We start from the raw sequence: 25191 nt of genomic DNA on the forward strand, positions 1-25191 counted from the left end.
CTTCTCTGTCATTTATGTTTGGAACACACAGAATGGAAAATAAGGGGCATATTATGTCATATATATGCATATGCATTTTCTTTAAAAGCTATATGATATTTAAAGATAATATTTCCAAATTAAGAACAAAAACTAGTTCTTATTAACTTCTGATAGCTTACATAGAATACATAGGAACATAGGAACATGAGTGGATCCAAACTCAGCCTTTGCTATTCATATGCTGTGTGAATTTTCACAAGTTACTTATCTTTCTGTGATTCAGTTTCTTCATCTATAAAATGGGATAAAATTATTAGGCTTTTGTTACAATGATTAAGTAGGTTAGATGGGTAAATCACTTAAAAGAGGGTGTGGTACATAGTGAGCATTCAGTTAACTTTCATTACTCTTATTAAAGTTAATATATCTAATTTGAATAATATGTTCTCTATAGGAATCTGGCAAAGTACTAAAATAATTTGTAGGTAATGTTGAGTTATTCTCAGTAAACTGACTCTAGGGAATCAGTAAAATATTTTAAATATATTTAAATATATTTTATGTATTTATAAATAAATATATTTATATTTATATATATATAGACAGTAAAATATTTTAAATATAAATATTGGAAATGTGTGCACTTGTACTACTTATATGAATACCTTTATATAGTATATTAATTAAAAATATTTCTCAAGGTATTTCCCTGTTTTGCTTTAAATATATATATATTTAAGTGGGGCACCTGGGTGGCTCAGTTAGTTGAGTGCCCAAATCTTGTCTTTGGCTCAGGTCATGATCTCAGGGTGCTGAGATCAAGCCCTGAGTAGTCCTCTATGCTCAGTGAAGAGTCTATTTGAGATTCTCTCTCCCTGCGCCCCTCCTCCCATCTAACTAACTATCTACCTGTCTGTCTATACATCTATCTATCTATCTATCTATCTACAGGCGCCTTTGTGGCTCAGTCCATTAAACATCCAACTCCTGATTTCAGCTCAGGTCATAATCTCTGGGTCATGAAATTGAGCCCTGTATGGGGTTCCATGCTCAGCATGGTTAAGATTCTCTCTCTCTCCCTCTGTCCCCCTCCCCTACTCCTGCTCACTTGCTCTCTCTCTCTTTCAAATAAATGAGTAAATGAATAAATAAATACTGAAATATGTATATTTATTTCTATTTGCAAATACATAGAATATCATTTTAGGAAAGCTACAAAAATCTGTTCATGGTGATTACTCCTGAGGAAGGAGATGTGGCTAAGTAACAGGAAGATATTTAATTTTTATATTACCCTTTGTGCTAGGATTTTTAAATCTAACAGCATATCAATAAAAACTACATAAGAATATTTCTTTTCCCCATACAAAACAATTTATTTTGTCTCATCACATGTATATTGTCTCAGTGAAATATTTTTCTTTTGCTATTGATAGGCACAATGCTCAGAAATCAGAAGGCCTGTGTTGAATTATGCATGAATGTTAAGGGACCTTTTTAACTCTGGCATTGGCAGAACTTCCTACCAGGGTAGGGCAGGAAAATACCCTGTTCATTGATGACCTGCCAGAGCAAGATAGCACCAGGCACCTTGCCATAAGTGGCATTCTCTATCCTAGATTATTTTAAAGTATGTAGTCTTCTGAACCAGAAAGCTATATTGAGATCCCATTACCACTTTTACCTTTGACATTAACGAGTCAAAGAGTATTTGAAATACAACTGACACATCACAAGGTTATCATGGAAGATTGTGGTTCAAGAAGACAAGGGATCCCTAAATGAAGAGTATAGCTTTATTCTGAAGAGAAAGGAAACAGACAAACAAACAAACAAACAAACAAAATTTCCCAGTACAATTTCTAGGAAAGTTGTGAAATAGCCTTTTTTAAATAAAGTGTTGAAACTGTTGACTATGTCTATTAAAGGAACACATACTTTCCTTTTTTTATTTTTGACATCTTTGCAACAACTTTTATCTTATTTTAAACTTGTCATGCAAAGTTTCTTCAAGGATAGCTATTTTAAGCCATTAGAGTTAGCGCTAATACTGGGGGATATTTTCACTTTTACCTACAGCCTATGTAAAGTAACTGAAGAGACATAAAGTACTATTTTGATAAATTCATTAGCTGAAATATTTTGTAGAACCTATGTGCAGAATTGACTGCTTTACCTCTTTAAGAGCAATAGGCCATGTCTGTTCATAAAAAACATAATGAAATTATTGCCGTAATTTTGTAATTATGCCAATGCCCAGAAAAAACACTGTTTTCTAATTATATAGAATATTTAACAGTCTAGGGGCACCTGGGTGGCTCAGTCAGTTAAGCGTCTGCCTTCAGCTCAGGTCATGATCCCAGGGTCTTGGGATCAAGCCCCACATAGGGCTCCCTGCCCAACAGGGAGTCTGCTTCTCCCTCTCCCTCTGCCCCTCCTCCTACTCGTGCTCTCTGTCTCTATCAAATAAATAAATAAAATCTTTAAAAAAAATAAAGAAAACTTAACAGTTTAATTCAAATTTTTCTGTACTTACAAAAAAACAAAATTTATTTTGAAACAAACTATTTTTTAGTAAGTAAAACATAATGGTTGAGCTGTAATAAGCTGTTTTTGTTTTTGTTTTTTAAAGACTATTTTTTAGAACAGTTTTAGGTTTACAGAAAAATTAAGAGAAAGGTACAGGGATTTCCTATTTACCCTCTGCACATGCATAGGCTCCCCATTAGCAACACCCATTACTAGGGCAGAACATTTGCTCCAACTGGTGAACATACACTGACACAACTCATTACCCAACTCCAAAGTCTGCCTTAGGGCTCACTCTTGATTTTTCAGAATCTCATGTCTGGACAAATATATAATGGTATATATCTATTGTTACAGTATTACATAGTATCATATCATAGCCCATAGTATAATAATAATTTACTCTGAATAGTTTGGTCATGAATAACTCACACATCTGACAACACTATTTGAAATGCAAATTCCAAACTATTATTTACTTAATCAGTATCTTTCCTCAGCATGGTAATGATGAAATAATTAATAATATCAAATACAATGATTACATGTTAAAATCTCCAAACAATTGCTTCTGGACAAAAGTTATTGGCGTTAAACAAGAAACCCCATAGCACAGAGCAATCTTATCCCATATTTAACTCAGACTTCAAGCAGAAAATTACTCTTCCTTCTAAAAACAGTAACCCTTTAATCACCATGGTCTGCATAATACTCATCACTGAGGAGAAAATAATTGTTAGTGCACTTATAAAAAAAGGTGTTAATATACGTATTGTGCAGCAATTAAGATAACACATAATGCAGGCCATTTTATTTTTGTACAGACAACTGGAGGCATGTTATACTTCTGTAAAGTCTGTGAACTTAGATATTTTGCTGCAATAAAAACAGACAAGGTGTTAACTATAGGGAAATACCTCCACCGTGGCGCCCCGGTTACCTTGCACATGTCCATACAAGCAGAGGTTTGAATCACATCTTATCTGAGTCTTGGCAGGATGCCTTATGATTCTCTTGGAATATGGGAGAACGGCCAGCCTTTACGGAGCTGTTATGGGGTTCCCTGTCCTACTCACTCTCTTTTTCCCCTCGTCATGAAACAGTTTTTCATAGTGTCTGTGCTCTGATGACTTGTGGGAATTTCTAGCCCATCCCCCTCAGAATACTGTCAGAATATAAACCCACTCAGCCACAGTCCACATTTGGTTCCTCAGCAATGAATGGTATGTCCAACAGGTATCATTGCAATCTCCAGCCCTTTTCATTTCATTATCATCGTTTTTGGTGTGTGGAATAAATATAGCAGGGAACCAGCACCTTTGGCCTAAAATTCTCTTCATTGTCTTTATAAGTAACAAACAGTCTATAAGTGGTTCATTGTATTCTCACCAGCTCAATCCATCAGACCTTGGGCTTGGCTTTGCCAGTCTGTGTGCTTGCTCAACAATAACAGAAGCTCCACACTGAATATGCTACATTAAGGTCAGAACATGAGATGCCATGAGGTATAGAGGAGTGCAGAACTGAAACAACAAAATGGTAAAAGTATTTTGGATGGAAATCCATTAGTTTTTTATAATTTATTCCAGTTGATTATAATCATCATTTCTTTTTTTTTTAAAAAGATTTTACCCATTTATTTTTTTTTTAATTTTTTATTTTTGATAAACATATATTTTTATCCCCAGGGGTACAGGTCTGTGAATCACCAGGTTTACACACTTCACAGCACTCACCAAATCACATACCCTCCCCAATGTCCATAATCCCACCCCCTTCTCCCAAACCCCCTGCCCCCGGCAACCCTCAGTTAGTTTTGTGAGATTAAGAGTCACTTATGGTTTGTCTCCCTCCCAATCCCATCTTGTTTCATTTATTCTTCTTCTACCCACTTAAGCCTCCATGTTGTATCACCACTTCCTCATATCAGGGAGATCATATGATAGTTGTCTTTCTCTGCTTGACTTATTTCGCTAAGCATGATACGCTCTAGTTCCATCCACGTTGTTGCAAATGGCAAGATTTCATTTCTTTTGATGGCTGCATAGTATTCCATTGTGTATATATACCACATCTTCTTGATCCATTCATCTGTTGATGGACATCTAGGTTCTTTCCATAGTTTGGCTATTGTGGACATTGCTGCTATAAACATTCGGGTGCATGTGCCCCTTTGGATCACTACATTTGTATCTTTAGGGTAAATACCCAATAGTGCAATTGCTGGGTCATAGGGCAGTTCTATTTTCAACATTTTGAGGAACCTCCATGCTGTTTTCCAGAGTGGCTGCACCAGCTTGCACCCATTTATTTGACAGAGAGATGACAAGTAGGCAGAGAGGCAGGCAGAGAGAGAGAGGAGGAAGCAGGCTCCCCGATGAGCAGAGAGCCCGATGCGGGACTCGATCCCAGGACCCTGAGATCACGACCTGAGCCGAAGGCAGCGGCTTAACCCACTGAGCCACCCAGGCACCCCACACAAATACTTTTCATGTGTCTGTTTGCATTATATTAGCAAATATCTGGCCAAAGCAAGGGACCTATTGAACCCAGAGCCAAAGGATCAAGAAGGAGTCTTCCTACATTGGAGGGGCACTGCAGAGTTACATGGTAAAGGGTGTAGATGTATCATCCTATTACGGAAGAGTTGGAACAATAATCCAGTTAGACACATTCTCCCTAGCTGAGGTTTCTCTATCTGAACATATGCGTCAATGGTGTGCAATCATGTGTATCCAAAATCCCACATCCAAATCTAAAAAGCATTATAATAAATCTATATGCATATGCTGACAAAAATGTTTTAGTTACTTGTGAGTCTCAGAAAAAAAATCTAAGATCAACTTGTCATCATAATTCAGATTTTCTTCAAATAGGATCATATTCTGCACTTCTGTCATTTAAATGTGTTGTGTATTATGGTTATAATCGACCCCTCATTATTAACTTAAAAATGTCTTCAAAAAAATGGTAAAAGGTTAAAAAAATGGTAAAAGGTTTTGAATGAGGTAATTGTATTCAGAGACCTAAAACGTCTCATGCATTGGAAGTTGGAAGTTATAAACCATACAGTAGAGGAAAGTATATAAGGTTGTAAACATGGGCATGAGTACAAAAAGAAACAAAAATGACAGAAATGTGTTTGGTCTAGAAAGTTTTACCAAGTTAGCAGAGTGTAATTTTTCTCTTTGCAGTAACTAGAGAATATCTTATGTAATGGATTAATGGCTACCATGAACATGGGATGCCATCAAGTATCACATTCATACTACAAAATATGTTGTACATATTTAAAAATCTGAGGAAGGAGGAAATGGAGAGAGGAACTGATTTGGTGAAGGAGTTGGGTTCCAATAAATAGTGGATGGATTAAATGACCTAAGAAAAATGTGCAAACGAGATCATTGGTGAAGCGTTTTTCATGGATAGCGAGGTAGAAACAAGTTTTCCCAACGGATTACAGTAAACCTTTGATAAAGTCATTACACTACAAAGCAAAGTTGGATGATTTTTACTCACTCAGTCAACTTAAGTTTCACTGTCGAATGAAAGATCCAGGAATATTTGATACCACATCTTAAAGGAAAAAGAAAATATTACAAAGACAAAGTCATTTAAAATGCCATGAGAATGAGCATAACATAAGCTAAAAGCCTCTTTTATTTTTAAGATTTTATTTATTTTTTGTCAGAGAGAGAGAGAGAGAACATAAACAGGGGAAGTGGTAGGCAGAGGGAGAAGCAGGCTCCCCACTGAGCAAGGAGCTGGATGTGGGACTTGATCCCAGGACACCGAGATAAGGACCTGAGCCAGAGGGAGATGTTTAACCGATGGAGCCACCCAGTTTTAAGTTTTCAAAACTTATTTTGAAAATTAACTTTCAAAATAAGTTTTGAGAACTTATTTTCAAAAATGCAATTATAAAAGAAAATCTCAGTTTCTCAGGCCCAGTTTAAGCAGGCAAAGCATCTCAGAAAGACTTCTTGTTGTTTTTCATTGTGTTGCTTTATCTAAGTCTTCAGTTGATAGATGATGCATAGTCATTTTATTAAAAATCTTGGGACCCAAGAAGAGATGTCCACCAGGTCTTTGAATTTGGTCACAGATGGAACTTGGGCATTTACTCCTACTTGTTCCTTCACTGGCTCACTCTTGCCTATCCCTCCAACAGCAATGATGACTACACGACTATCTCTGCTTCTCACCACCAAATCCTCCTTCCTTCAACTGAGAAGTAGCTATCATTTTAAAAGCCTTTACATTTTTTATTTTGCTGAATGTACTTGGCTTCATTGTGAATTTTTAAAATATGTCATTAATTGCTTGCATTACATTATATTACACACCACTTGCAGTGAAAAACAATAATGTAATTTGTATCTAATAATGCAAAGTATCATTGAGTTTTCCCCCAAAATATGCCTACAAATAAATTCATTAAGTGTTACATTATTTCTTAATTGGACTTTTAAGAGCCTTATATTATACATAAACTCCTAATAGATTTTTATATATTCATTTGAGTTATTTGTTTTAATAACATTTGGCAAAATTTGAGGGGACTTTTGTATAGGCTGAGAAATCATTGTGCTTTTTTAAAATGATAAACATTAAGGATCCTCCTATATTAAAAATTTTATATTAAACACATTTACAGAAAGGGGCTAAATTTCAATAATGAGAGATGCCTGTATTTTGTGTGTGTGTGTGTGTGTGTGTGTACGTGCATGTGTGTTTGTGTACTTGATCATGTGAGTCACTATCAGAAAAGATGGTAAGCTCCTAGTGAAGAAGTATTAATGCAGGTCTCTAAAAATAGCGGGAGGAAGAAAGTCCATATTGAGTTCCGTGATCTCATAACTGTATTTTATCCAGAAGTTACAAATGTTTTTCCTCAGATAAAGGGGAAAAGACCAGGAAAAATATAATAAGCATTTACAGGATACTTTTCAAATATTGCAGTTAATCCCCACAGGAACTCTCCCACTAATTCAGCATTGAAGACAGTGAAATAGCCAGCAGGAACCAAGAGGTCTCATTAGCCAGGACTCACATAAATGAAGGATCTCAAAATTAGAATTTTGATAACTCCTCCACAGAAGGTTATAAATGGCATCATACCTTTTGGATGTGGTTTCTTATAGTCTGTTTATTCTTTGGAGAGTTCATGCTTAAACAGAGCAGAAGTTTCCCAACATCATTCATTTAAAAGTAAATGTTTAAAATAAACCACAGTTTTGGTAGTTCTACTATATGAAATTGGATTTATAAAAGTTGGGGTTCTTTGCTCCTTTTATAACAGAATTCTCAGAAAATGGAACTCAGCCTGGCCTCTGTCACCCTATGACATCCCTTGCTTGGAAGTGGTTATCAGCCAATGTTACATAGAAGGAGATAAGATGAGAGTGGGGTTACATACCTAAAGAAGTAATACAGCTCTTAAGAGGTTCATGATTCAAAAGCACAGATTGTGAATTCTAAAATCCATGCAACTCTTACCACAAAGCATTTAAATCAACTTTAGGTATGCTTGAGTTCTAAGTAATCTTATAAATTTTGTCCATTTGGAAAACATCTTTTTCATCATTATTATAGCTATACTTTGCAGCTTCAAATAATAAATAATATAACTGTTGCATGAAAATACTATTTTTTCTAAAGCAGATGAGTAATCAATTCAAAGGATATTCTTTTTCTTACCATAAGGATACAATAATATATATTGATAATCTATTTTTAGGTTCAATAATAGGCATTACAACTTTCTATTATCTATTTCAAAACATGAAGCTAACAAAGTCTTTGTTCATCAGACTCAAGGAACAGTAGAACAGAAACTTGTCCTTAATATATCATTCACATAAGTTTAAAACCATATTTCCACCAAAATTTTCATTAATCTACGTAAATCTTTAGTTTCCCTCACCTGTACTTAGGCACTAGATGACACATAAATATAAAAGGAAAACTTTTCAGCCATTTTTCTGAAGTACCTCCATGAAGCCAGAGGCTGCTGAGGCCTCTAAATTTGATGACCTTACAGAACTGTGTAAATGTACAGTATTCATAACAAAACTGCACTAGTAACTGTGGATCAATATTCACTTTATTTTTGTGGAGCTTTTTCACAAAACTAATAAGGATGATTATGATTCATCAATCAATATTTCTTCAAACACAGCTCTTCAAGGACCAAACTCAGGCAGTCTACTCGACTACCATCTATAGCCCAAGATGACTTTTTCCCTACTCACTAATGCTCCCAAATCTCCCATCAGCCTAATACAGGGCACTGTAGGGATCGACAGTAAATACAGTGTTCTCACCAGGACCAGATTCCTTTAAAAGTTCTTATAAACTACAGAGAATATGCTCAAGAAATAAAGGAGGAATTCCTTGCCTTCACTCACTATTTCAGAATTTGTACGGTAGTTTCTTCCAGCCTGTTTATGCTTCATAGACCTCACAATCATATAGAAAGAGAGGGTTATAGTATTTTTAAAGCAGATTTGTTTAAGGAGAGATGTTTAAGGGTACAAACTTGCAAGTGGTATATTAATCCTGGAGATCTAATGCATTGGTATAGTGAATACAGAAAATATTGTGTTATAATCCTCAAACTTTCTAAGATTTTAATGATCTAATGCATTGGTATAGTGAATACAGAAAATATTGTGTTATAATCCTCAAACTTTCTAAGATTTTAATGATCTAGATTTTAATTATCTCACTGCAAAACAGAAATGGTAATTATATAACATGACAGAAGTGCTAACCATCCCTATAATGGCAATCATATCACAGTATATAAATGTATTAAATCAACATGTTGTACACCTTAAAGCTATATATCATATGTCAAGTATATTTCAATTAAAAAAAAAAAGCTGTAATTTGGTTCTAGCAGAATCTCAGCAGCAAGTAGCAAAACTAAGAACTAAGGCCCAAAGATCAACAATCACATTTTTTTTCTCTCTCTGGCTATGAACAGAAGTTTTAACTAAGAAAATAAAAATGCTATGAATAAAAATTTCATGCATATTAACATGTTCATATTCCTCAAGATAATTTCATTCAAAACATTATAATCTGTATTTGACCATTTACCTGTGAGGATTTCTACCTATTATCTATTAACCTAATAATCCACTTGCTGAAGATGAGAGGATTTTTTGCCCTACTGGCAATCATTTCATCCCTAATTAATTCCTAATAAATTATTTTCTCTAATTGGAAACATTATCTAAACTCATCCAAGACCCAAGCTTGAATAGTGGGGTAATTTTTTTTAATATAAGAAATTAAGAATTTTTTTTTTAATTTTAATTTTTTATTTTTTATAAACATATATTTTTATCCCCAGGGGTACAGGTCTGTGAATCACCAGGTTTACACACTTCACAGCACTCACCAAATCACATACCCTCCCCAATGTCCATAATCCCACCCCCTTCTCCCAAACCCCCTAATGTTGATTTTTAACTAAAAATAAAGTAGTTCTAAAATAATTATTACTTTTAAGACTACTTTTGGAGGACAAAAAAGGTAAACCCCATTCCTAGTTGAAAAATAAGATGCTCCCCAAACGATAAAGAAGCCAGTTAGAAATATGTATTTGTTTTTCCTTATTTATAAAAAGATTCTCAGAGTTGAGCTCTTACACCATTCAAAAAGTTATGTCCTTTTCACTTAAAGAGAGGTAACTTTAAGTGTAGTACTTGAAATATCCCACTAGTTCATGTGATATATGGCAACTAAGTATACTATGTTTGTTGTCTAGCTGAACAAAGCTATATAAAATCAGACAATGGCAGATGGCTGTACATAGGTTTTGGACTCATTAGACTCTTTTTTTTAGTACCAAAGCAAAAACAAACAAAAAACAAGAACACCTGTGTTTGCAGGCTAGTTACCAGTAGAGACTATCATCTCCCATCCCACCGCCAGTATCTAATGAAAACAATCTGGATTGGAATTTGATTCTTCACACTTTTCACAGTGGATGACATTTCTTTTGCTTTCATGAACATAATTAATAAGAGAAAATTCTTTACTGAAGAATATACACACTCAACAAAAATGGAAATGAAGTAGCATATCCTATGAAGTATTGAAGTTATTCATATCTAAGGAGAGATCCTGCTGTTAGCCTCAGAAACCTTGATCAGTTCTGTATATAATTAACACTCAGCACTTAATTAGCATTCAGTGGATGTTGTAGAATTAGAAATGAGCCACTACAACTCTTTTTTTTTTTTTTTTAGCATGATGATAATGGTATAGGAAAAGGACAGGATTTAGAGTCAGAATATCTAAGTTTGAGAGCCAGCTCTGATATTTACAAGTATGGTGTTATCAAAAAAAGTCACTGAACCTCACAAAGTCTCAATTTTCTTCTATATAATGAGAATAAAAATGATTTCCTAAAAGAATTACTGGGAAGATCCAGAAAGATAAAGGATATTTAACTGTTTTATAAGATGAAATATTCAAATACTCTTGAACAAAGGTAGGATATAAATAACAAAAACAAATTTAACCCACTAATAAGATGCAAAAATTCTAATTAGTCTTACTGTTCCCACTGGTATTTGCCTTCTATTGTATCCCAGAATCAGAATTACTTCAAATAACAGTAACTTGGACTAAATCACTGAGTAATATTGACACCACAGGAGTGCACTGCCAATTAAACAACATAGAAATATTCATAGATTATTCGTCTTCTCATTAAAATTAGTTCATTCATTTCCTTTTATATTTATTTGCAATTTTTCTGTGGAATTTACTTTCATTCTTAAGACATTAGGGCATAACAACACAAAAGATTTCCATTCATTAGAGAATATATACTGAGTTACAATGAAATCATGTTTTGATTATGCCTAATTCTAGTTTAATTTTCATCTTGTGTATTTCACCTATAGTAATAACAGAAATCTGAGGGAATAAAAGATGTTAATGCAACAGTTTAGAAAGATTCAAAGTTTGGTAGCAATGAGGAAATGAATAATAAGTAAGATAAAGGGATTTCTGAGTAGTACTAATATAATTTGACAGCAAGAACATACATCTGAAATACATGCATTTTAAAATATTATAATGCCTTCTACATTGTCATGTAAGTACCAAAATAAGCAGTTAATTAGGTTTGAATTAGCTCAAACCACTGTGTATCATGGAAAACTGCTGTTTTCCTGAAAATCTTCAGCTAAGTAAATACTGTTTGTAAATAAAGCCAAGAATAGAGCAAACTGTAGCTTCAACAAATCTTCCAAGAGCCTTTAATGTTGATCACATCTGAAGGTCACTTTAAAATTTGATGTGCTTAGAAATAATTTTTAAATTCTGTTTATAAAATACTTCATTTGTACTATACAACTTACCAGGAAAGAACTCCCATGATTATAATCATCTCTGTGCTTATTATTCCTTAATATTTTCTTCAAAATCCTGTGGTTTCGGATTGCACATGGTTGGTCCACTGTTTTTAGTTGGCTACACTCCTGAATCCTTGCAGTTACTCAGTCACCACGCCCTGCCAGTTCCACCACAGTATCTTGCTGTTTGTCCACTGAACTGAGAAATCTTCTAATCTTATCACTTTCCCCAACCCAATGCTACTTCCAAAGTGCAGCGAGAGTAAAGTAATTCTTCTACAACCCACTTCTGAGTATCACACTCTACTTTGATGTCTCCTGGCTAATGTTCACCGACTTCAAGACAGTCCAAACTTTCCAAATGTTGTACAAGCTTTCCCCTGCATACAGCTCAGCCCTCTCCTCTCTCCATCACCTGTCATGCACTCAAGTCTCAACACCTACCCAAATATTCTCTGCTTCAGAAATTCTCCATGTTCTTCCTAATCTCGAGCTTCTACATGTACCTTTCCCATTTGTTTAAAAATGCTCTTCCTCTGTTTGTTTAGTTAATGCTCAGTTTAGGCATCACATTCTTCAGGAATACTAAAAATTAGAGTGGGTTTTCTGCTGTGTGCTCTCATCGACCCTCACTTATTTAGCACAGTATCACCAGTATAGCAGAGAGACAGTAACACTGGCAGTAAACAGACACTGACTAAGTAAAAAATTTAAAAAGATGAATATTTTAGATAAAATTAAGTGTCATGGATAGTTGGTCAAAATGTGATTCTCACTACATTTTTTTTTTTTTGCATTTTAATTTTTTATTTTTTATAAACATATATTTTTATCCCCAGGGGTACAGGTCTGTGAATCACCAGGTTTACACACTTCACAGCACTCACCAAATCACATACCCTCCCCAATGTCCATAATCCCACCCCCTTCTCCCAAACCCCCTCCCCCCGGCAACCCTCAGTTTGTTTTGTGAGATTAAGAGTCACTTATGGTTTGTCTCCCTCCCAATCCCATCTTGTTTCATTTATTCTTCTACCCACTTAAGCCTCCATGTTGCATCACCACTTCCTCATATCAGGGAGATCATATGATAGTTGTCTTTCTCTGCTTGACTTATTTCGCTAAGCATGATACGCTCTAGTTCCATCCATGTTGTTGCAAATGGCAAGATTTCATTTCTTTTGATGGCTGCATAGTATTCCATTGTGTATATATACCACATCTTCTTGATCCATTCATCTGTTGATGGACATCTAGGTTCTTTCCATAGTTTGGCTATTGTGGACATTGCTGCTATAAACATTCGGGTGCATGTGTCCCTTTGGATCACTACATTTGTATCTTTAGGGTAAATACCCAATAGTGCAATTGCTGGGTCATAGGGCAGTTCTATTTTCAACATTTTGAGGAACCTCCATGCTGTTTTCCAGAGTGGCTGCACCAGCTTGCATTCCCACCAACAGTGTAGGAGGGTTCCCCTTTCTCCGCATCCTCGCCAGCATCTGTCATTTCCTGACTTGTTGATTTTAGCCATTCTGACTGGTGTGAGGTGATATCTCATTGTGGTTTTGATTTGTATTTCCCTGATGCCGAGTGATATGGAGCACTTTTTCATGTGTCTGTTGGCCATCTGGATGTCTTCTTTGCAGAAATGTCTGTTCATGTCTTCTGCCCATTTCTTGATTGGATTATTTGTTCTTTGGGTGTTGAGTTTGCTAAGTTCTTTATAGATTCTGGACACTAGTCCTTTATCTGATATGTCGTTTGCAAATATCTTCTCCCATTCTGTCAGTTGTCTTTTGATTTTGTTAACTGTTTCCTTTGCTGTGCAAAAGCTTTTGATCTTGATGAAATCCCAATAGTTCATTTTTTCCCTTGCTTCCCTTGCCTTTTGCGTTGTTCCTAGGAAGATGTTGCTGCGGCAGAGGTCGAAGAGGTTGCTGCCCGTGTTCTCCTCAAGGATTTTGATGGATTCCTTTCGTACATTGAGGTCCTTCATCCATTTTGAGTCTATTTTCGTGTGTGGTGTAAGGAAATGGTCCAATTTCATTTTTCTGCATGTGGCTGTCCAATTTTCCCAGCACCATTTATTGAAAAGGCTGTCTTTTTTCCATTGGACATTCTTTCCTGCTTTGTCGAAGATTAGTTGACCATAGATTTGAGGGTCTATTTCTGGGCTCTCTATTCTGTTCCATTGATCTATGTGTCTGTTTTTGTGCCAGTACCATGCTGTCTTGATGATGACAGCTTTGTAATAGAGCTTGAAGTCAAAGAGAAAATCCTGAAAGCAGCCCGGGAAAAGAAGTCTGTAACATACAATGGTAAAAATATTAGATTGGCAGCTGACTTATCCACAGAGACCTGGCAGGCCAGAAAGAGCTGGCATGATATTTTCAGAGCACTAAACGAGAAAAACATGCAGCCAAGAATACTATATCCAGCTAGGCTATCATTGAAAATAGAAGGAGAGATTAAAAGCTTCCAGGACAAACAACAACTGAAAGAATTTGCAAATACCAAACCAGCTCTACAGGAAATCTTGAAAGGGGTCCTCTAAGCAAAGAGAGAGCCTACAAGTGGTAGATCAGAAAGGAACAGAGACCATATACAGTAACAGTCACCTTACAGGCAATACAATGGCACTAAATTCATATCTCTCAATAGTTACCCTGAATGTGAATGGGCTAAATGCCCCTGTCAAAAGACACAGGGTATCAGAATGGATAAAAAAACAAAACCCATCTATATGTTGCCTCCAAGAAACACATTTTAAGCCCGAAGACACCTCCAGATTTAAAGTGAGGGGGTGGAAAAGAATTTACCATGCTAATGGACATCAGAAGAAAGCAGGAGTGGCAATCCTTATATCAGATCAATTAGATTTTAAGCCAAAGACTATAATAAGAGATGAGGAAGGACACTATATCATACTCAAAGGGTCTGTCCAACAAGAAGATTTAACAATTTTAAATATCTATGCCCCCAATGTGGGAGCAGCCAACTATATAAACCAATTAATAACAAAATCAAAGAAACACATCAACAATAATACAATGATAGTAGGGGACTTTAACACTCCCCTCACTGAAATGGACAGGTCATCCAAGCAAAAGATCAGCAAGGATATAAAGGTCTCACTACATTTTAAACTGCAAACTCTATGATTCACTTTATAAACTTACTACTCTATAGGCTCACCTAGTGATAAAATATAAAGATATGTAACAGAGAAGTTCTCAAGGTAAAATGGGAGATTTTTTTTAAGGGAGAGATGAACCACACAATTTATTAAACATGTAGAAGCATTGTCTATGATGCCAAATAAATGCAGCCAACTTGTTGACAGAATTTTATTGTCAAATGGGCGTTGAGGAAATAAAACAATATACATGGCTCAAAGAGAAGCTAAGAAAATATGACATATAGATTAGTGTTAATCTGAGTAAAGAGGAAATATGTTGGAAAAGGTTTGAACGTTGAAGCCAAACAAATCTAGGTCAAATTCTAATTCCATCAGTTATTAATTACATGATTTTGGTGGAAGGAAATTATTCAAGTATCTGTTTCCCCATCAATAAAATGAGAATTAGAGTAATACACCCTCCTATGTAAAATCTGGGGAATAAAAAATTTTAAAGTACATATTGCAATATCTAACATGAAGTGGAAATTCAATAAATGTTAGTAATGCAGTTAATATGGAATACTGCAATAAAGGAGATCATTATGAATTATGGTCATGAGAGAAGACCTCATGTAGAAGATGATTTTGAGCTGGGCTTTGAAAATGGATAAACGTTAGAAAAGTGATAGAAACAGAATGGGCAGGCTGAATTTATACTTCATTCACATCTTTACTATGAACCATTTATTAGAGACTAGCTTGTGCCATTGTTATTTGTGAATTAACAAATTTCCTCTACTACATCATAAATTTCTAAAAGGGGGCATTTTTTCACCAACTCTGCTAACTACTTGGCAACTAGCACACAGTAAGTCCACAATATTTTATTGCTGTTATTCATTTAAATAGTCATTTGGTTAAGTCTCTGGGGAAAATCTGATCATTAAGACAAAGCTAAATAGCTTGAGTGAGGTCCTGATATTATGGAGGGCCTTCAAAGGTGGGCAACATACATACTCAACTTAATTAAAAGTCTTAAAATAAGTCTTAAGTAACTGATGAGTTATACAATAAAACTAACCGGTCCTCCTAAATTAATATAAAAATCACATAGAAAAAGAACAATGCAAGAATTGGCAATGATATTTTTAAAGAAAAATCCTGAGAGGAAGTACATATTAGTTCTCAAAATCTGTCTTAGAGTAAATATAATCAAAACGATATGACTTAGACAGATAGATGGAATAGCCTAATTTTCTAATGGTCTAATAGTAATAGAGACACAGATTCAAAAATGGGCTGTTTTAGCCACATTCTAAAAGACTCTGAAGGTCAAGGACTAAAGGAAACCCTTTCAGCAAGCAAAATATTAGCCATGTATCTTACTGTCCACTTTGCCTGAAAAGATAGATAGCCTAGAAGAAGGAGTTGTGGCAATTATTGGGCTCTGGCTACAGAATACTTGGCTGGTGATCAGTGGCTTATAAGAAACAAGATTAGACTTGTGACTCAGAGCATTAGAGAAGAAAACTCAACAGAACAGTCTCACAATGAAGTAGACCATTAATAATCAGATGCATATATTCATCCACTGTGGATATACGTGAGCCTTCTTCTCAAAAACCTAGTGCTTGCTCAGTGGGCTTGTAAATAAGAGGGTTGGCCATGGTGCACAAGCACAGACTATGTACGGGCATATTGCTCTGGGACTGCCTTCATGAAGACTGATCTCTCTACTACCACTGTCACCCAGTGTTTCAGAAGTGGTAACTAACTCTAGTCCCTCAGGATGTTATTAAGTTTCAATGAAATCAGTCAGCTAGACAATGGCAGACTGGATTACTCTTCCATCAGGAAAAAGGCAGTGAAACAACGTCATGGAAATAAACACTCATTCTGCTTTTGAATTTGCTTTCCTTACTCATCAGGCTTTTATCAGAACCATTTGTAGATTTATTAAATGTCTAATGCATCAACATTTTGTCTGACATCATTGCTTCTAATCATCAGACAAATGCCAAAAGACATAGACAAAGGGCTAGTGTCCATGGGATTTATTGGTCTTACTCATACAATGGTAGAAATCCTAGTAAAGACTCAATTATGTCCCTATCTATAGGACAAAATATCCAGATATTGCTATCTTACTAACTTTTAGTAATTACTTACTCTGTATCTTTAACAGAATTAGATTCTGGATAGAGATTCCTTAGACAGGAGATTTATTCAGGCCCATTTTAGACACTAAATTTATATTCTTCAATGTAGATCTAATCATAAGAACAGTGAGAGGAAAGGAAAATAGCATTTATTGAGTGCTTAATATGTGTTATGTGTAGTATTTTACAGGTGAGGAAGCACGTTTATGGAACAAGAATTTTATCTGCCTTGTATACTATTATAGCCCGTTCTTCAAACAGTACACGGCACTTGACAAATACTATCTCTGTCTATTATGCTAATGAATGAATAGCATAAAACTCTAATGATTTTCAGTCAACTATCTCTCCCCCTTTCACAGATTCCATCCTTCTGCAAATTCAGATTCAAAGAGTAACTACCTAAGGGGCTCTGTGGTGCATAATAGACCAATTTCATCAATCTGATATCAGATTACAGCCAAAAGACTTCCTGGTTTGAGCAATAACTCTATCTAGATATTTAGTAAAATAAATTTGGAATCATTAGAAAACATGGAATATTAGTAGCCTGTGATGATACTACTGACCTCCCCTAGTGAGCTGTGAGATCTTGAACAGGCAACTAAATGAGCAGGGGTTTGTATTTCCTTATCTCAGAATAAGTAGGTTTAAGAAGCTGATCTCTCAAAACATCTCTGTAATCTAAAATTCAAGGAATCTAAGAATTACATTGTCGATTGTTTTGTTCATTTTCCGGACAAGTGGGATATTTTCATTTAGCCTATAATTTAACATGTAAAAACATTATGGAATAAGACAAAGCTATTTGCATCTTAGTATTCATTTATAGTACATGACAGTAAAAATTTATGATATATAAATATAAAATATGAAAATAGAAAACATAATAGTAGAAAATGTGGCATAAATTTAACTCCACTGGCTAAGATAGTTAGCTTTTCTTTTTTCTGATTATGTATTTTAGGTGCATGTTTTGTAGCTTCCAACCAAAAATTCACTGCACAACAAAACTGCTTAAGACACTCAATTTTTCCTTAGAGATAAATTAAGTTGTATGAATTGCACAGTAGCAGGAAGCAAGGTCTTCTCTATACATCTTAGGGAAATACAAAAGTACCTTCGGTTCAATAGACAAAGAGCTTGATTACTGTTATTCTATTGCTAAATTGGTAACATTTAAAGGTCCATGGTATTCAATTTTCTTAAACAAATTAAAAATACATAGGAGATACTTCGTTTTCACTGACTTTACAAAAATCCCCGATTAACATGCCAGATGCCAAAGCTCTTCAAGCCTGATGAAGGTTCCCTGGAGTTAATGTCCTTTCGGCGGTTTCTGCCAAAGGACTGAAGCACACTGTGCAAGCCTGCATAATCACATGATTTTACTCCTGTGGAGGAACTACTGCTATGAGAAAAATCCACTGCCTTGATGAAAAAAGTGTAAAATCATAAAATATCTGGAAAATAAAAAATCTAAATGCAAGTCAGTAGTATGATATCCTTTGGCGTTCTCGTTCTAACATCTATAATTTCAACTCCCTCTAACTGAAATGAAAATCATTCATTTTATTGCCACAGAACCAAAAAGCTCTATAGCAGCCAGGCTAAAGAGAAAGAGAGAGAGATGCTTTGGTGGGTGCAGGTCGTGTGTGTGGATGCTACAAACAAAAGTAGAAGATAAGGAAAATTAAATTGCTTGAGAAATTTTATTTTTAATTGAATTTTCCCATTCCTTTTGGTTACATATTCACTAATTAGGACTATCATAAACAATCATGACCATGAATCAGCCCACAAAGTGCATATTTACTTCCAAGCACAGGGAGCCACAACCTCCTATTTCACTGTGCCACTGGAGTCAAAATAGCTAACTGTGGACGATACTGTTAATTATCTTGCTAGTGTCTATTATCCCCTTCACTTTGTTAACAGAATCATGATTTTTTAGGAAAGCTACTATATAGCACCCCAGTGATGGATCATGATACTTAATCATAATGATGTTTTCTCCTGATTTCCCAATCTCTCTTGAACCCAGGATGGCCATGAGATCTGTGTCTGGATTAAAAGACTCAGAAGAGTCTGCTGAAGAAGTTACTGGAAAACATTTTCTCTTCATGATGAAACAGAACACATGTACCTAGTACAACCTTCTTCCTTTCACCCATTGTCCTGCTCATTTTTCTTTAAAATTTTTCTATTCAGGTGGGAACAATATGAGATTTCCCAAAGAATCACAAAAAATTGGTCTTTCCATCACTGAGCGCCTAAACCAAAATTAGCCACCATCTACTTCCAGGCACCTGTTTGTTTAAAAAATAAACTAGACATTTGTCACTGTAAGCTGGGTTTTCTATTAGTTGTAGCCAAATGCCTTTCTAATTAGTTTGTTCAGAATCACATTCCATTCTAACCATACTTATTAACAAACTACATCTTTTGCCTGGATCGCCATCTAGTTAGTCTTATTGCCACCAGTTCAATCCTTTTGCCATCAGATAATCTTTCTACAATAAGTTCCCCAATTCTGTCAGGATAAAATTCAGAAGCCTCCTCATAACTCAAGTGACTGGCACACAATCGCTTCTCTTAGCTTCATTAATTCATTCATAAATTTAATTATTTATTGGTTCCTCATTTATATATTAAGAGTCTAACAAATATGTAACCAACACAATCCTACCTCTATATAGTTTTCTTTTTATCACCCTTTCCCATTCTTTGAATGACCACAAGTATGAACATTGCCCTGAATCCCATGTTAGAAACCTTGAGAAGCCAGCTGCTCCGGCTCCTGTCTCAACTCATTATGTGTAGATTCCTGGTCTTTTATGTCATGGAACTCAAAATAATTGCCAAAATATTTTTAGCTATTTATATGATATATAAAGATACTGAAGTCTAATCATGACTCATCAAAAATTACAGAAGTGAGCACTGAGGGCCAGCTGAACCTATATCCCCAGGGTTTTAACTTGACTCTTCGTTTCCTTAAGAGAAGTCAAGAAGTTGCATGTAGAATTACTCAGTTGTTCACTTACTTAATTAGCTAGAAACACAAGTTACTAAACTTTGACAGTAAGTATGACTGCTTTTAGAAATGACATTAGTAAAGTAACAGGACTAAAGTAGAAACATGCCACCAACAACGCATTCAGTTGAAAGGAACAATAGCAGATCTATCTTGGTAATAATTGAAGCAAACCATTCATAGAAATGCAAATTGGTAATGCCTCAGCTAAATTCAAGCAGTCAAAAATGATACACACACACACACTACTAAATCAAATTAGTATATAAGATAATCAAAATTGACATAAATACATATATTTTCAGTAATTTATAATTACTTCACCTATATACTTGCATTTCAGATTATGTGCAATTCAGCTAATACTCTCATACTATGTCTTAGGGATTATTTTTCTCTCATAAATTTTATATATATAGAACTCTTTCAAAAATATATTCTAGGGATGCCTGGGTGGCTCACTCATTAATTATTAATAATCATTAAGTACTGATTAAGTATAATTTTTCTACCACTTTTTAAGTAAAATGACAAAAATATTATAAGTTAGATTTTTTTGTTAATATTATAAGGAAAAGTGGAACTTCTAAAGAAAACTAAAAATCCATAAATCTATACATAAATTTTAAAAGAAATACATGCAGGAGAAGCAAAATGTTACTGCCAGGTTAGAAAGTTGTATTTCTAAATAACTGTAATTTAAACAAAAAATGTAAGTTTTTGGTATCTTTTTTAAAAGATCAGTTAGTAGTCATAAAAATAATAACAAAAATATCTTTCCTTTATTATAGTATTTGTATCCAGTTTCACAAAAAAGTATCAGGACTCAAAAGCTGAAATTAAGGTAATTTAAAGCCACTTCAAAGATGTCATGAACTCTCTGTTATTAAAATTTATCTTATAGGTTCTTCTATACTATAATTTATAATTCATGATTCTGGAAAGAAAACAAATAATTGACTCTAAGAAATCACTTTAAAGACAATTTTAAACTGACAACTTGCTCAAAGGTATGATTGAGAAATTTAAATATTATAAATTTTCTCTAGGTTTTATTATTTTAAGTTATCATAACCTATACTTTAATAATAACCTGAACTATTCAAACACAGTGAATAAAAGGCTAAGAAGTTGTTTAACAGATTCTTAGAAAGATTACTTGGCAAAATTATTTCACTAAAAAATGTAGAGTTGGGGGAGGTTTAAGTGTTTATAGGTGACAATTAAATAATGATCTTTCAACTGCTAGTCATTTATTTTGAAAAGTAAATCATTCTTTATAAAAAATAATTGCTAGGAACTGTTTAAAAGACCAGAAAAATTAAGTTTCTCATTCATAGCAGTTACCACCATCTAACCTATTATATATGTATTGTTTTAGTGGCATACTGTCCCTACCTACCCTTTAAAATATGAACTCCACAAGAGGACTCTCTCTGTAATACACTCTATTTCATATCCAATTCCATCATAGAGATTAAATTGAGGCGAGAGAGGTATAAGTTAAGATGTTTTTAGCAGATGTTTTCAGTACCAAGTAACAAGAAAGTCCACCTAAGTCCTGAGATGACTGTACAAACAGATTAAGACCCTGTTTATTCTTTTCATTTCCCAGGCCCGATCCCTCAACAAGATTTCATCCTTGGCACTCCAGCTTGCACTGATTGTCTCAAATTGTCTATCAGCACCTCCTAGACCTATTCACTTCATTTTTCACATCCAGAATAGAAATAAGAAAGGATGGTGAGTCCTATTTCCAGAAATATCCTCAGATTCACTTCAGTTGGTCAATTTAGGTCACATGAAAGCCTAGGTACAGGAAAGAACTGCTTGGCCTCATCCACATCTCCTGCTAAATCCTTAGAATGTAGTTGGAATCCATATCTCTGATACCACAGTAAGCCATTAGAAACCAGGGATACTTTATAATGGAAAAAGGAAAATTGAATGCACAGACAGTTGGCCCGTTGTATTTATCAGGTAACTTTAGATTAAATCAAAAAGCAACTAAGAGTCACTGAGTTGAGCAAAGGAAGAACCCGCTCAGTTACAACAGAAATACTACTCTTCCTGCAATGTGAAGAAAAGAGTAAACAGAATCAAGATTAGAAATGGAGAAGGGAGTTGGGGTAAATTGGAAGGGGAGGTGAATCATGAGAGACTATGGACTCTGAAAAACAATCTTAGGGGTTTGAAGTGGCGGGGGAGGAGGTGGGAGATTGGGGTACCAGGTGGTGGGTATTATAGAGGGCACGGATTGCATGGAGCACTGGGTGTGGTGAAAAAACAATGAATACTGTTTTTCTGAAAATAAATTAATTAATTAAAAAAAAAAGATTAGAAATGGAGACAGTAGGGGCGCCTGGGTGGCTCAGTGGGTTAAAGCCTCTGCCTTCGGCTCAGGTCATGATCCCAGGATCCTGTGTTCTCTGCTCAGCAGGGAGCCTGCTTCCTCCTCCCTCTGACTGCCTCTCTGTCTACTTGTGATCTCTGTTTGTCAGATAGATAAATAAAATCTTAAAAAAAAAAAAAAAAAGAAGGAGACAGTACTTAGCAGGTTGGTATAAGGTGCTATCAGTATGGACCGACTGGCAAAAGATTCAAGAGATTCAAGAGATATTCAACAGTTAGAACAGACAGACACTGGAGAAGATTTAAATTTAAGAAGTGAAGGAGAGAGCAATGTCAAGGATGATCCCATGTGTAATGACTGGCCAAGAGGACACGTATAGTGGTCCTACAGAAACCAAGGAGGAAAAACAACTTGTAGTGGGAAATGATGAGTTGATTTCTGGATATAAGTTTGATATGTCTACAGGTTATAACCTTAAAGTTGTTTTAGTTCTCAGAGTCATGCCATTTCAGATGTTAGAGAAGTTATTATAATTCTATAATAGAAGTAAAAAGTAAGTATACCATTTACTAGTTATTAGCCAGGACCCATTTCCTTTTTGTGCTTAAGTTTTTGTTTCATAATTTCTAAATACTGATGCTATTTTCCAAAGCTAAAGGTTAGGAGTAAAAATGAAGAGACCAGAAGCATATAATAAATCATCTGTGTTTTCCTCTAACAAGAAACATAAATGCATATTAAATACCACCTGCTACAATGATGTGGAAATAGAATAAGAACTAGAAATATCCTGATTCAGTATACAGAGGAGCAAACACTGGACTAGATAATATCAAGGTCAAGTAGTGACACATGAAAGGAGAAAGTAGAACAAGATTTTTTTAAGTCTACCAAGAAAAATATATTATTATTGCAACACGGATACCCTAGTTGCTTGTAAAAAGGGGAACATCTTTGTATGGGACAGTATCTACCTGAAACATCACTTGGAGGAAGAGAGCTAGGCAGTAAGATTAGCAGCTGCAGTATAAAACTGATTCAGCAGCAGATGTGAGGCAAAACTCCCTGTTTCCAAATTTGCTAGAGGGATGTAGCCTTTTTAGGGAGGAAGCTGAATCTAGGTTATACAATAATGAAGTAGATAAAAAACATAGCTAAATGGTAGTTCATAATAAATCACTGAAAATTTCAGTGCAAGAGAGCAGAGAAGAATGCAGAGAAGGGAGGGAGAGAGAAGAGAGAGGACAAGGAGAGGAGGAAGATAAAAAGAAGCTGGGGAAAGAGGAACAGACTGAGACAGGGGGTTGGGGTACTGGTGAGCAGTGCACAGGGGAAAGTAGGAAAGAGAGAGACAATACAGCAAAGTAACCAGAGAAGAACTTTCATGTGACTAAAGGGAATGTTTTAGAAGAGAGCGTACTTAATATTCAATTCAAAGCTATTTTCAATGATATAGTATAAACCCATATTTTCAGGAATGTCTGATATACTGAAATGGGGTGATACTGAGAAAAGAAAAGAAGGAGTAACAGGAAATGCGGTCATCCCTACAATTACCCCTACAATCATCTTCTCAGCGGGAAAGATAAGGCTTCCAGGTCGCATGTGTCATGGCAGGTTCCCTTGTGTTTCAGCTTAGGTTCCATTCCAGTGAATTCTAAATGAAATTTTGTTTACATAACATAATTCACTCATGTATTCAATGAATGCAACCAAGAACAAACTGAATGGCTGCATTGCCATTCAGTGGACTCATCAGGGTATGCTCTAATCCAATAGAAAAGAAGATTAAAACATAGATGTGTACAGAGGAAAGACCATGTGGAAACACAAAGAACCATCTGCGAGCCAAGGAGGAGGCCTCAGATGAAACCAACCCTGCCCACACTTTGATCCTAAACTTCCTAAACCCTCCAGAACTGTGAGAAAATTAATTTCTGTTGTTTAAGTCACCCAGTCTGTGGGGCTTTGTGATGGCAGCACTAATACAGGGACCAAAAGGTGCAAAACATAACATGTCCAGAAAATATAGTAGGAGATCTGCATTAAATTCAATATGAATAGAATTGAGGCAAATACTGCCACAGGGACCCACATCACAGAGAGCTCTTGCCAGACAAGAGCTCAGGTACTAAGTCTGGAACAAACATTAGAGCATGAATAACTGCAAAAGTAGTGAGATGCCAAGCCATTACCCTAATGCTTCGTAAATATCTTCTGCTAAGGAAGGGACTGAAGCTTGGGGCTGGAGGAGAGCTGGCACCGAAGGACAGCAAATGTGTGCAGATATAACTGAAGAGTTAAGAAAGTTAGGAGACCACCTAATTCTCAACACACACGCCAATATTAGATGTATAAATACAATTTTAATTTTAAAATTCTTCCAAATTAAATGTCTACAGACCACTAGGTCACTACAGCTGTACTTTTCCGCTTATCTGAGTGACGAAGGGCCCAAAATAATGGTGAAAATTTCCTAAAAATAATATGATCATGAAATCTGTAAGTCATGTAGCATACCAATACCTGCTCAGAATTGCCTTGTCATCTACTAATCTGTTTTAAATAGACACTAAGTTTTCTACTGTTCATGTAGACTTTATTACTTTTTGTGTATACCTACATAC

The sequence above is a fragment of the Mustela putorius genome, unplaced genomic scaffold (assembly GCF_011764305.1).
Source record: "Mustela putorius furo isolate JIRA1106 unplaced genomic scaffold, ASM1176430v1.1 tig00000640_pilon_pilon_pilon, whole genome shotgun sequence".
Classification (NCBI taxonomy): Eukaryota; Metazoa; Chordata; class Mammalia; order Carnivora; family Mustelidae; genus Mustela; species Mustela putorius.